The sequence below is a fragment of the Mustela nivalis genome (genome assembly GCF_964662115.1).
Source record: "Mustela nivalis genome assembly, chromosome: 4".
NCBI lineage: Eukaryota > Metazoa > Chordata > Mammalia > Carnivora > Mustelidae > Mustela > Mustela nivalis.
The window spans coordinates 142245568-142257624 of NC_139023.1; the positions used below are offsets into that span (position 1 = coordinate 142245568).

The 12057-nt window shown below is 36.0% G+C and overlaps 1 long non-coding RNA gene across 1 annotated transcript; it reads left to right on the plus strand.

Moving 5' to 3' along the window:
* Nucleotides 1-2740: 2740 nt before the first annotated feature.
* LOC309863802 lies at nt 2741-11110 on the plus strand. The gene is made up of 3 exons (XR_014311267.1): nt 2741-2886; nt 10275-10407; nt 10912-11110. It is a non-coding gene; the product is annotated as an uncharacterized lncRNA (long non-coding RNA).
* The last annotated feature ends 947 nt before the right edge of the window (nt 11111-12057 follow it).

A 12057-nucleotide genomic window follows, 5' to 3' on the forward strand; every position in this document is an offset into this window, starting at 1 on the left:
AAGGGACTTAGAGTAAAGATGATGATAATGGTAATAAAACTAACACATTCAAGATGCATGATTAAGTACTAGGCACTATGCCACACAGTTTAGATGTTTTACCTAATCTAATCTTCTTAACAGTATAAGAGAGGTAATGATATAGTGATTTTAGAGTAAAGAAACAAAAGCTAAAAGAGGTTAAGTAACTTGCTCAAAGTTATTTTGGACTCCAAAATCCATGTCTATATCGTTTTCTCTAACTTGTCATGGTTTCTTTTCACTAATGTAAAAACCGCACATGGCATAAACACAATCACATTTAAATAAAATAATGATTCAATAAGACTGGTAATATCTACCAGTTGTCAACCAATTTCATTTATTATAGATTGAACCTGATCTGAAGAAAAGCATTAAAATTAGACTCAATTATATATGTATAAATGTATGCATATTTATGTGTTTATAGAAAGATGGTTCAGGAGAAAAACTGCAAATTTATTAAATAATACAAATCCGCAGTCTAGGTTTCTCTGCTGTTCAAATAAGCTTTCCTGAAAAACTGTTAATTTTCTTCTATTTCCATTTATTCAGTTCTAGTAGTATTTGCAATTTCTATAGAAGTAAGGTCTATAGGTAGTAAGGTCTAAGGTAAGGGACTCTCTTTTTATAAGTACTGCAACCAATATTTCCTTTACCAAGGGAACAAAACCAACTTTTAAATTCATTCCCTTGGAGCACTAGTCTATAAACTTTCTCTGTACAAAGCCAGATAACAAATATCTTGGGCTTTGTGAGCCATTTGGTCTTTCTGAACTCTGCCACTATAGTGCAAAATGAGCCACAGACAGTATGCAAGCAAATGAGCATGATTGCATTCATTTTTTTCCCAGTTTTTTATTTAACTTCTAGTTAGTTAACATATAGTATAATATTAGTTTCAGGAATAGAATTTAGTGATTGACCACTTACATATAACACCCAGTGCTCGTCATGACAAATAGCCTCCTTAATACTCTTTACCCATCTAGCCCATCCCCCACCCACTTCCCTGCATCAGCTCTCAGTTCTGTATTGTTCAGAGTCTCTTACGTTTTGTCTCCCTCTATTTCTCTTTTTTTCCCTTCCCATATGTTAATCTGTTTTGTTTCTTAAATTCCACATATGAGCATAATCTTATGATATTTATCTTTCTCTGAATGACTTATTTTGCTTAGCATAATATACTCTAGCTCATCCACATCATGGCAAATGGCAAGATTTCATTCTTTTGATGGCTGAGTAATATTCCACTGCATGCGCGCACATGTGTGTGTGTATTACCACATCTTTATTCATTTATCAGTCAATGGACATTTGGGCTCTTTCCATAATTTGGCTATTGTTGATAATGCTGCTGTTAACATCAGGGTGCATGTACCCCTTCAAATCTGTATTTTTGTATACTTTGGGTAAAGGGTACAATTGCTGGGTCATAGTAGCTTGACTGCATTCAAATTAAACTATAATTATGGACACTAACATTTGAAATATTATATAATTTTTACATGTCACAGACAATTCTTTTGATTTTCTCAGTTATTTAAAAATATAAAAACCATTTTAGTTCATGATTTCCTTTATACCATTTATTGTGTTTGTAAATAAATAATTGGTTTTTTAAATTATTTGAATAATTACACCATATGTTCCATGAGGACAGGAATCAGGTCTATCATTTGTATTGGTCTGTTTTTGTGTTTTCCAGGCCAACTAATGAATTTTGTGTTTTGACCCTTTTGTCATTTTGTCCTAATTTGTTTTGAGGTGTTATTTTTGCTTCATTTGAAACAATAACAACAACAAGCTATTCATTATATTATGTTAATGTAGGTACATTAATTCTCCCTTTGTGTTTTTCATCCCCTTGGAACTTCTTCAAGTTACTGCTGCACATCACAAAAATTTCTCATTCCCGATTATGGAATAAAGATGACCACAGACTCTACAGTCAAGGCAGAGTAGTTGAAAGTCAAAGCCATCAGCACTCTGATTATTGAGGATAAGCATGGGAGTTCCAAATATCACTGGAAACAAAGGTATGAAAGGGAATCTATTGGGTGTAAATCTTTCCTCTTACAGTCCCCAAGAAGTTTTTAGGAAGCACTATCAAAGTTTTACTATACTAAAAAAAGTACTTATAAGCATTATTACTCAAAAGTTTAAAAACAAAAATAAGCACAATCCCCTAAAACTCCAAAATGGATAAGACATTGCAGGGGAAGGAAAATTTGATAATGGAATTATATGCACCTCTCCCTCCCCCCAAATAGAAAATGAAGCATCAACATAAGAAGTGCATGTGAAGGGGCTGAGAGACATGAATATTACAAAATGGACAATCTTACCAAATTAAATGGAATGTTCTGAAATACTCTTTCTCTATTAGCTCTAATTCAGTAACCTTCAAGAAGGAAATGGAACTGCAAGAGAAAACTCCAATTAAGTCTCTGAGCCTAAGGCATACTCAGCCTTAGTGATCGGACTGGAATGGCTTTATAATTCAAAGGTAATCTGGTGATGTCAATCAGTCCTTTCTCATCATCCTGCATTTTCCTCCATCAAAAAAAGGAAAGAAAAATGCCTGAATGTGATACAGCTCTAACAAAGAAACATCTAACACAGAGGAAATTCTATTTCCCCTTGACACACTGTTGTTAACCAACAAAGGGCCAACTGGAGAGGCAGGTGTTTCCTGGGGAATAAGATAGATCAGTAAGGGCATTCTCAGAGATTTAAACAGGAGGATGACTGAACCTAGAGGTATGTGTTTTTGTTTTTATTTTGTTTTCTTTCTTTTATTCACTGAAGAGACCCAGAAAGAGTGGTATTCCTTCAAATTTTTCCTGTCCAGTTTTCAATTAAGTTAAGAGATATTTTGGTTCATTCTTGTTTCCCACAGTCCTTTGGGATAGAGAAATGTGTGTAGAGGATCAAACTTTTATGAAGTCACTCCACGAAGCATCAGACAGATCTTTGAAAAAATGGAAAGATAGCTCTCTTAGCTGAGGTTTTTTTGATGAATATGCTTCATCTCAATCCAGGTCGTAGTCAGTCAAGGATAAGAGTACACCCAGTCTTCTTCAACAGATAGACTTTGCTGAGATCCATTTTCTTGCTGGCAGGGAAATAAGCTACAATTATGGTGTGCTGATGAATATGAATTTGTTTCTATTAAATCACACTTAATTAAGGTATTTCTTTATGTTTTGCTTTTTTTTAATAGTTTAAAATGTGATTTTTAAATTTTATTTTTGTTTATGTTATGTTAGTCACCATACAGTATGTCATTAGTTCTTGATGTAGTGTTCCGAGATTCATTGTTTACATATAACACCCAGTACTCCATGCAATACATGCCCTCCTTAATACCCATCACCAGGCCAACCCATCCCCCCACCCCTCTCCCTCTAAAACTCTCAGCTTTAGAGGGTTTGTTTCTCTGTTTTGTTATTCTCCGTTTGTTTCTCTGTTTTGCTTTTCAAGTTGCGACTTGGTTTTTCCCATCACACTGTTGGTCCATGCCTTTCTGTGTAGGGCTAAAGGGAAAAGGACTATTCCTCTCTGACTAGACAGTAAGCATATGATCCTGCGTTTCCACATCAGAGTATCTGGGCCTTTGCAGCATTTTGGTTCCAGCAATCAGGAAGGTGCTGAATAGTAGACACAATGCTGGTGAAAAGCTTCATTCTTCTTCCTGATAAACCGCTCCTCCCAAGGTTTACTTCCTCCAGGCAGGGCCCAGAAAAACCACGCAGCAAGACATTTCTCTCTTTGAAAATGTTTCATTAATCAATCAGACAGGCTTAAAGAGAAGCAAATCAATCTAACGCCCACACTTTTGGACATTTTTGGATGTTAAAATAGGAGCTTTGGCACTGATTTCTGAGTTCTCTGAGTGTTAAAAGATATTTTAAGATTGTAAAGCTTTATTAACTTGTTCATGTAAATCAGAAAAATGCTTTCTTATTTTGAACTTTGAAAAGTGGACAAATGTGTATTCTGTAACAACTTTACCATGTTTCAAGACATAGATCTAATATCATACAACCTCAACATTAAAGACAAACTGATATATTAGAATATAGACTCAGCTGGCCCTTGAACAACATGGATGTGAAATGTGTTGGTCCACTTAAACACAGTCTTTTTTCAATCAATACAGTGCAATACTATATTTCAGTATTTTCTCTTCCTTATGGTTTCCTTAATAAAATTTTCTCTTCTGTAGGTTACTTTATTTATTTATTTATTTATTTATTTATTTATTTTAAATTTTATTCATTTATTTATTTGACAGAGAGAGAGAAAGTTCAAGCAGGGGGAGTGGCAGGCGGGGGCAAGGGAGAGGCAAACACCCCACAGAGCAAGGAGCCTGATGCAGGCTAGATCCCAGGACCCTGGGATCATGACCTAAGCCAAAGGCAGACGCTTAACCAACTGAACCATTAAGGTGTCCTGCCTCTTACTTTATTATAAGAAAACAATATATAATACATATCACATACAAAATATGTGTTAACCAACCATTTATGTTATTGGGCTATTAGTTGTTAAATTTGGGGGGAGTCAAAAGTTATATGGAGATTTTTTCTGCATGGGGGTGTCAGCACATTGTTCAAGGGTCTACTGTATAATAATTATAGCATTTTCCATAATGACATAAAGATAAATCCAAACTGATATGGACTTAATTAATCCAGTAATTGCTGAGATGTGAGTTGATGTTTATCTTTATACTATCTCTTGAAAAAAGGGCTAGCTAAGCAAATTACTATGGCATGGGCAAACCCATAAGGAGAGTGCTTACCTAAGTGAATCCATTTATACACAACTTCAATTGCAACAGATCGGCTGGCTGTTTTGATGTATTGCTTCCAAATCATTTGTTCTTTTTAGTGTAAAGCTTCCCTTAGATAATACTTGGTTAACACACCATTAATAACTGTGAGAACGTGAGTAATTTAATTTCTTGGGAAAAAAGAATTCAGATGATGGTTGTTTGTGTAATTAGAGCCAAAGACTCAGTTTAAATCCTTGGGCAAGTAAATTTACCAATGCTCACTTTCATAATCTAAAAAAATATATAATACTTTTTTTTATGGTATCACTGTGAAGATTAAGCCAGATGAAAATCAAGCATCTTCCAGAGTGTCTAGAACATGGTATCTTCCAAATGAACCCTTTTTGAATATAACTGTTAACTAAATCAGATTTTCTTTGTTTCAAATATAATAACTTAAGGAATTTTGTCCTCACAAATATAGAAAATGTGTTTTTTACTATCAACTACTTTGAGAGTTCCTTTAGCAATAATTTTTTATTTAAGATATCTCTTTAAAAAATTCTACGGTGCTCTTTTAAAATATTATTTTTAAATAGAGATGGGGTTGTTGTTGTTGTTATAAACACTACTTGAAGACTCTTGTGACCGTGGGGTTTTCAGAGTGAATACTCTAACACCATTACCCATGTATTTACAATCCAGAAATAAGAAGTTGAAGAGCATGCTGGCTTTGGGATTCCTGAAGTGGGAAGAAGAGCAATGAAAAGGTGGAAGGTGGGGGCGCCTGGGTGGCTCCGTGGGTTAAGCCTCTGCCTTTAGCTCAGGTCATGATCCTGGGGTCCTGGGATCCAGCCTCGCATCGAGCTCTCTGTTCAGCGGGAAGCCTGCTTCCCTTCCTCTCTCTGCCTGCCTCTCTGCCTACTTGTGATCTCTGTCTGTCAAATAAATAAATAAAATCTTAAAAAAAAAAAAAAGAAAGAAAGAAAGAAAGAAAGGAAATGGTGGGAGAAGATCCATTCTAAATGTCCAGAAATCCACAGCCTTTTTAGAAATGTTCTCTTTTCATTTGAAGTGAATTGTTTTTTCAGTTTGAACTATTAACCATGGGATTCTTGAAAGCCTTCGTTTAACTGAATTAAGAATATTCTTTCACAGAGGTGTATTTCTATCATCATATTTAATATAACAATAGGACTTTGGGTAAGAATAGAGAATTTTAATTATTTTAATCACTATCTGGGGGTTATAAATTTCCAAACCATAGAATAGGGTAAAAAAAAAAAATGAGTAAACATCTAGCACACCATTCTAATTTGTCAGTATGAGAAAACAGAGACCTAGAAAAGTTGACCACCTTGTCAGACATCTAATGGAAGTTTCACTTCTAGAATTTTTATCTATTGACTAGTCCCTAAGGACCATTTTAACAAAACCATGTTTCTTCTATGAATGTGGTTACTTGAAGACTTGGCTCTTAAGAATAGCTACATGAAAAGTAGGGCTTTATCCTTTTGTCAGAATGACACTACTAAAAATTGATTTGGATTCTGGTTTTACACGTGATTGCAGAGTCAAGTAAAACCAAAAAAGTAAAGATTAAAGAAATAGTACAAACATAAAACCAGGAAGAAAAAGCCTAGTTTACATGAACATTTTATTAAGTTTTAAGACAAGCATTTACACTTATAAAGAGAAAGTCACCCTTTATGGTTACTCGGGGAATGAGGAAAGCAAGGAATGAATATAAAGTGTTTGGTGGAAAACAAAACAGTTCCCTTTCCAACCAACAAACAAAACAGCTCAGACTTCTTTTTTGTTTGTTTGCCTGTTTCGGAATATTTTAGCTACCTACTCTTAATTTGGGGATACCTAGCCAATGTCCACATACAAACTGAGAGTCAAAAATAAAATCTCCTGAGAAAAACAAAATATTTAAAAGAACCTGTAGAGGATGCGGCTGGTTGACCCGCATGCACACAAAACCCATAATCTCCTTTAATTTGTTTGTGGGAGTGCTGGAAAGAATTCCATATTCAAGGAAGGCTTCTAAGTCTTCTTGGCTTGGGCAATGAAATAATGAAGATGAGATGTACTATTTCTGTTTTAATTTTAAAATACAGCCAGGGCACAACTCAAGAGCTCATTTTGGGAAACTAATATATAACTCCAGAATCTTAATATAGATTCCTTTTATGTTGATGTTTAGGGACTGTTAAATATTACATTATTATTCATTTTATATGAAATGTCTTCTCATAGTTGCTTCAATATCCACTAAGTCATTATACCTAATCTTCAATCATTTCCACAAACCTCCCTCAAAATTTTGTACCAGAAAGCCAAACATCTCTATAAAGCTTCCTTAGGAGTGAATCCTTGCCAATTACTTTCTGTTTGTATGGACTGCCAGGAGTAAATTTCATATTGGGTTGCTGTCTAAGATGCTTGATAGTATTTATGTCTGTGTGTGTGTGTGTGTGTGTATGTGTGTGTGTGTACACGTGTGTGTGTGTATGTGTGTGTGTACACGTGTGTGTGTGTGTGTGAGAGAGAGAGAGAGAAAGAGAAAGAGAGAGAAAGTGGAGGCCTTAAGCTGCTGCATAAAACCCCAAGAGACCTAGGAGGTTTCCAAATATTCCCATTTCTGAAACTGATTAATACCTTTCTTAATCATTATCCTGAAAAAGCAAGGAGATTGACACAGTGAAGTGTTAGGGCCCTGAAAATTATGATCCACAGTAGTTCTTCAAAAAAATGTACTTCTAATAATTCAACTCAAACTCTTGATCTTCATAGATTTCCTCCATTGCATGAAGAAATAGCTCTATTCAATTGTAAGTTAGTATGAGCACTGTCACAAGCAAATGCAAGGGTCGCAGTCCATGTGGCCAAAAAGGCAAAAGACAGTACCAATTTTATGCTGGACTTTTTCTTTTCACATCCTTCCAGAAATAACCTAAATAATATCAGGATGAACTGAAGAGGCAGAAGGATCCTTCTGAATCAGAGGCACACTTATCTGAACAGCCTAATACTAAACAATGTGCTATTTGGGACTGGGAAGGTAGGAAGGAAGGAAGGAAGGAAGAAAGAAAGAGAGAGAAGGAAAAGAGGAAAAAAAGAGAAAAGAAAAGGAAAAGAAGGGAGGGATGAAGGAAGGAAAAAGAGAGAGAAGAAATTATCCCACGTTAGCAGAAGAAAGTAACTAGCATGAATGTTAAATGTGCTGAAATTCTTAAATCGATGTTAAAATTCTCCTAGATAGCTTTAAAAATCTTGGTCTTCTGATATAGAAGCTAAATTGTTGGAATATGTGTCCAGTTCTCCAAAGCTTCTCTTCTTTTACTATCGAAACAGCGAGATTCTCTGCTCATACTCAATTTTGAATATTGACCTGTTGCTACAGGACAGACCAGACGCTCTCTAAACCAACAGAAAGAGATTGGATACATCTCCATCAAGATCTGGTACTTACCAATTTGTCTCAAATACTGAGCTTTCCTTGGATGACCTCCTGCCCAACAGAATAAGGCTTAAAATATGCTTTGTACAAAACAGAAACCCTTGCCCAAAGCTGTATTTGTAACCAAGAAATAAAACCTCTTCCTTCCAGAGAGCAAAGCCAGTCAGCTTATTTCATGCCATTAATATCTCTTATGCAAAGAAAAGTATGAACTCATTAGTAATGAATTACAATATTAACTTCCTTATTTCAATTCCAATTTCAACAGAGCTACAATTACCAAGGAATTATCTAAACTAAGAGAGAAGGGGGCTGGGTTAAAATCATCTATAAATATATTTTCAAGAAGGCATGAAGAGAAACAAAGGAAAAAATAAACTAAAAGGAGAAACACAAGGAAACATGAAATATAGACTAAAATACGGATAAAAATGTATCAACTAAAAAGCAGGATTCTAGCTTGGTCCTGTAGGATCTTTGAAATATTACTGTTGATCATCGTCTCTATATCTGCAACCTTTCTCTTCACAGAAAAACAGCTCTCAGCCACAGTCAAGTTCTTTGGAAAACCTAAAAACAAATAAACAAACTAAAAGCAAAACAAGACAAAACTAGAAAAACCTCTTAAGCAGTCTCTCATAGCCTGATTTCATCCTTGGAATTATACTAATTATCTGACAACTCTCCAAGAAGGAAAAGACCTATTCATTTTCCCATTTCCAGAACCTAGGAGAGCACCTGGCCAAGAGAAGGCTCTCGATCCATGCCTGGGAGGTGAACTCAGCCAAACAGACGGCATAGAGACCATCTCTTTACCCACAGAACATAACAGCCCAAGTCCCCATCTAGCCCTGGGGACCGAGGGTGTTGGAGGACAGGCATGCACCATTGTTAGTACCAGGGTTGTTAGTGCTAGCTATTGCAACATCGGAAGTATTAGGGCTCAGTTGGCTGTTGCCAATAATAATACCAGTTCTTACCAAATATGTTATAATAATAAATATAACTTTACAGGTCTCACAGATTTCTTTGTGTCTGCAACTCTAAACCTGGTACCAAACCCCACACTCTGGAAACCAAATTAGCTCATCCTCTGGAGATGATAATAGGATTGGGCATCAAGGGTATGCATTTGTGAGTGGGGCAGGAGGGCAGGTGAGAACACGGTCCTTGATGCACTCCACGTATATTTTCAACAGAAGCCTGAGTCAGGAGCACAGTTGTGAGAGAACTGTCCTCTGTAAAAGAGGGGTAATGTTTACCTCAAACTACCCTTTTTTCACTTCCTTGAGATGTAACACAGATTGCCTGTAACCATAGCAATCAGTTCAGCTGTGAGCACCCTCATTTATTCAAGGCACAGAAGCAGTACAGGAGAGGAAACACTATTACAAATAGGAACAATAAGATTTAATTTCAGATGCCACACCATGATTGGTTTGGTATTGGATTCCCGACCATATGAAGTGCATTATGCTTTCTGGGTTTTACCTGCTCTCTCCTGATCCTCAAGAGTAATATTAATTTCAATTTCTTCCAGAAGTAATAATTAACTTGTTTCCAGGACTATCTTGAGAGTGAAATAAAAATTTGGAAAAACATATTTTTAGCAATGTACTATGTGCAAGACAGTGGAAATAAATGGCCAGGGACCATAAAGCAATGTCAGTGCACACTTTTTCTTTTTTTTTTTTTTTTTTACACTTTTGATGTGGGTTTTTGGAAAGCAGTGCCCAACTTCCCTTGGTTAAGTAATAATGGATGTGCTCCATATTTATTGCTTCTTCTCCCTATTTTAGCCTCTTTACATCCCTGAAATAATAATTGAAAAAAATCTTATGGAGGCACCTCTGCCCTATCTTAGAAGTAGAGTTACAGCAAAAACAGTTTTGATTTTCAAGGCAATTATTGTTGTCTCATTAATAAACTAAATTTCAGCAATTCCAAATTTGGTTCTTTGCATCCTTGTAATTCCACAGATAAAACTCAATTAATGTATTTCAGAGTTATATATATATCAAATACTGGGATGAAGAAAGGAAATGACCATAGCATTTCACCATCTACAAGGCAAGCACTGCCACTTTCTCAGCCTTCACTTAGTTATGGAGTTCCTACCATGTGAGCTGCAAACCAGGTGAGACAGAAAGATTTGCAGATGGGCACCCTAAATTCCTACTACAGGTAAAGCAATGAGAAACCTATAAAGATGACACAATGATCTTAATTTCAAAATCCTTCAGCCTAGAAGGAAAAAACTCAATGAGAACCATGAAGGAAATATTTTATCAAAACAAAGACATTGGAAATAACAATTTAATCAGAAAATTATAAAAGTTGCTACTTCTAGCTTACTGGTAATTGAATCAATTTGATTCTAATTGTCGAAAATTTTCATTGCTAAATTTGAAGCTTCATAAAGCTATAATTAGAAGACTACTTAATTTCTCTAAATCTCCACCCATAAACCATACTTTTAATTCAGAGAGGATTTGAAAATGATGAGAAATAATTTCTTAAATGTATTGAATGTGTGGTTTTGTTTTTGTTCTTCTTCTTTTCTTTTTTTTTTTTTTTTTTAATTTTCCTTTTGGTTCTCTGCCTCTCACTAAAATTTATTTTCTCAAATTTCTTGTCCCAGACTGTGACTGACCACGAGCCAATCCCAGTTGCCTGGAACCAAGAAGGTCTTAGAAGAAAACATATTCAGGATAATTTTGTCCCATGACCACCTGAAAGGAAAAGAGAGATTTCAGAGTAACAATTAGAGCCAGCAAAGATTTGTTGTACTCCTAACCAAGAGAAACCATCACGATTTTTAAATAATGGTGTGGATAGGACTGGTTGCTATTTCTTTTTTTTTTATATAATTTTTTATTTTTTATAAACATATATTTATATCCCCAGGGGTACAGGTCTGTGAATCACCAGGTTTACACACTTCACAGCACTCACTAAAGCACATACCCTCCCCAATGTCCATAATCCCACCCCCTTCTCCCAAACCCCCTCCCCCCAGCAACCCTCAGTTTGTTTTGTGAGATTAAGAGTCACTTATGGTTTGTCTCCCTCCCAATCCCATCTTGTTTCATTGATTCTTCTTCTACCCACTTAAGCCCCCATGTTGCATCACCACTTCCTCATATCAGGGAGATCATATGATAGTTGTCTTTCTCTGCTTGACTTATTTCATTAAGCATGATACGCTCTAGTTCCATCCATGTTGTCGCAAATGGCAAGATTTCATTTCTTTTGATGGCTGCATAGTATTCCATTGTGTATATATACCACCTCTTCTTGATCCATTCATCTGTTGATGGACATCTAGGTTCTTTCCATAGTTTGGCTATTGTGGACATTGCTGCTATAAACATTCGGGTACACGTGCCCCTTTGGATCACCACGTTTGTATCTTTAGGGTAAATACCCAATAGTGCAATTGCTGGGTCATAGGGCAGTTCTATTTTAAAGATTTTGAGGAACCTCCATGCTGTTTTCCAGAGAGGTTGCACCAGCTTGCATTCCCACCAACAGTGTAGGAGGGTTCCCCTTTCTCCGCATCCTCGCCAGCATCTGTCATTTCCTGACTTGTTGATTTTAGCCATTCTGACTGGTGTGAGGTGATATCGCATTGTGGTTTTGATTTGTATTTCCCTGATGTCGAGTGATATGGAGCACTTTTTCATGTGTCTGTTGGCCATCTGGATGTCTTCTTTGCAGAAATGTATGTTCATGTCCTCTGCCCATTTCTTGATTGGATTATTTGTTCTTTGGGTGTTGGGTTTGC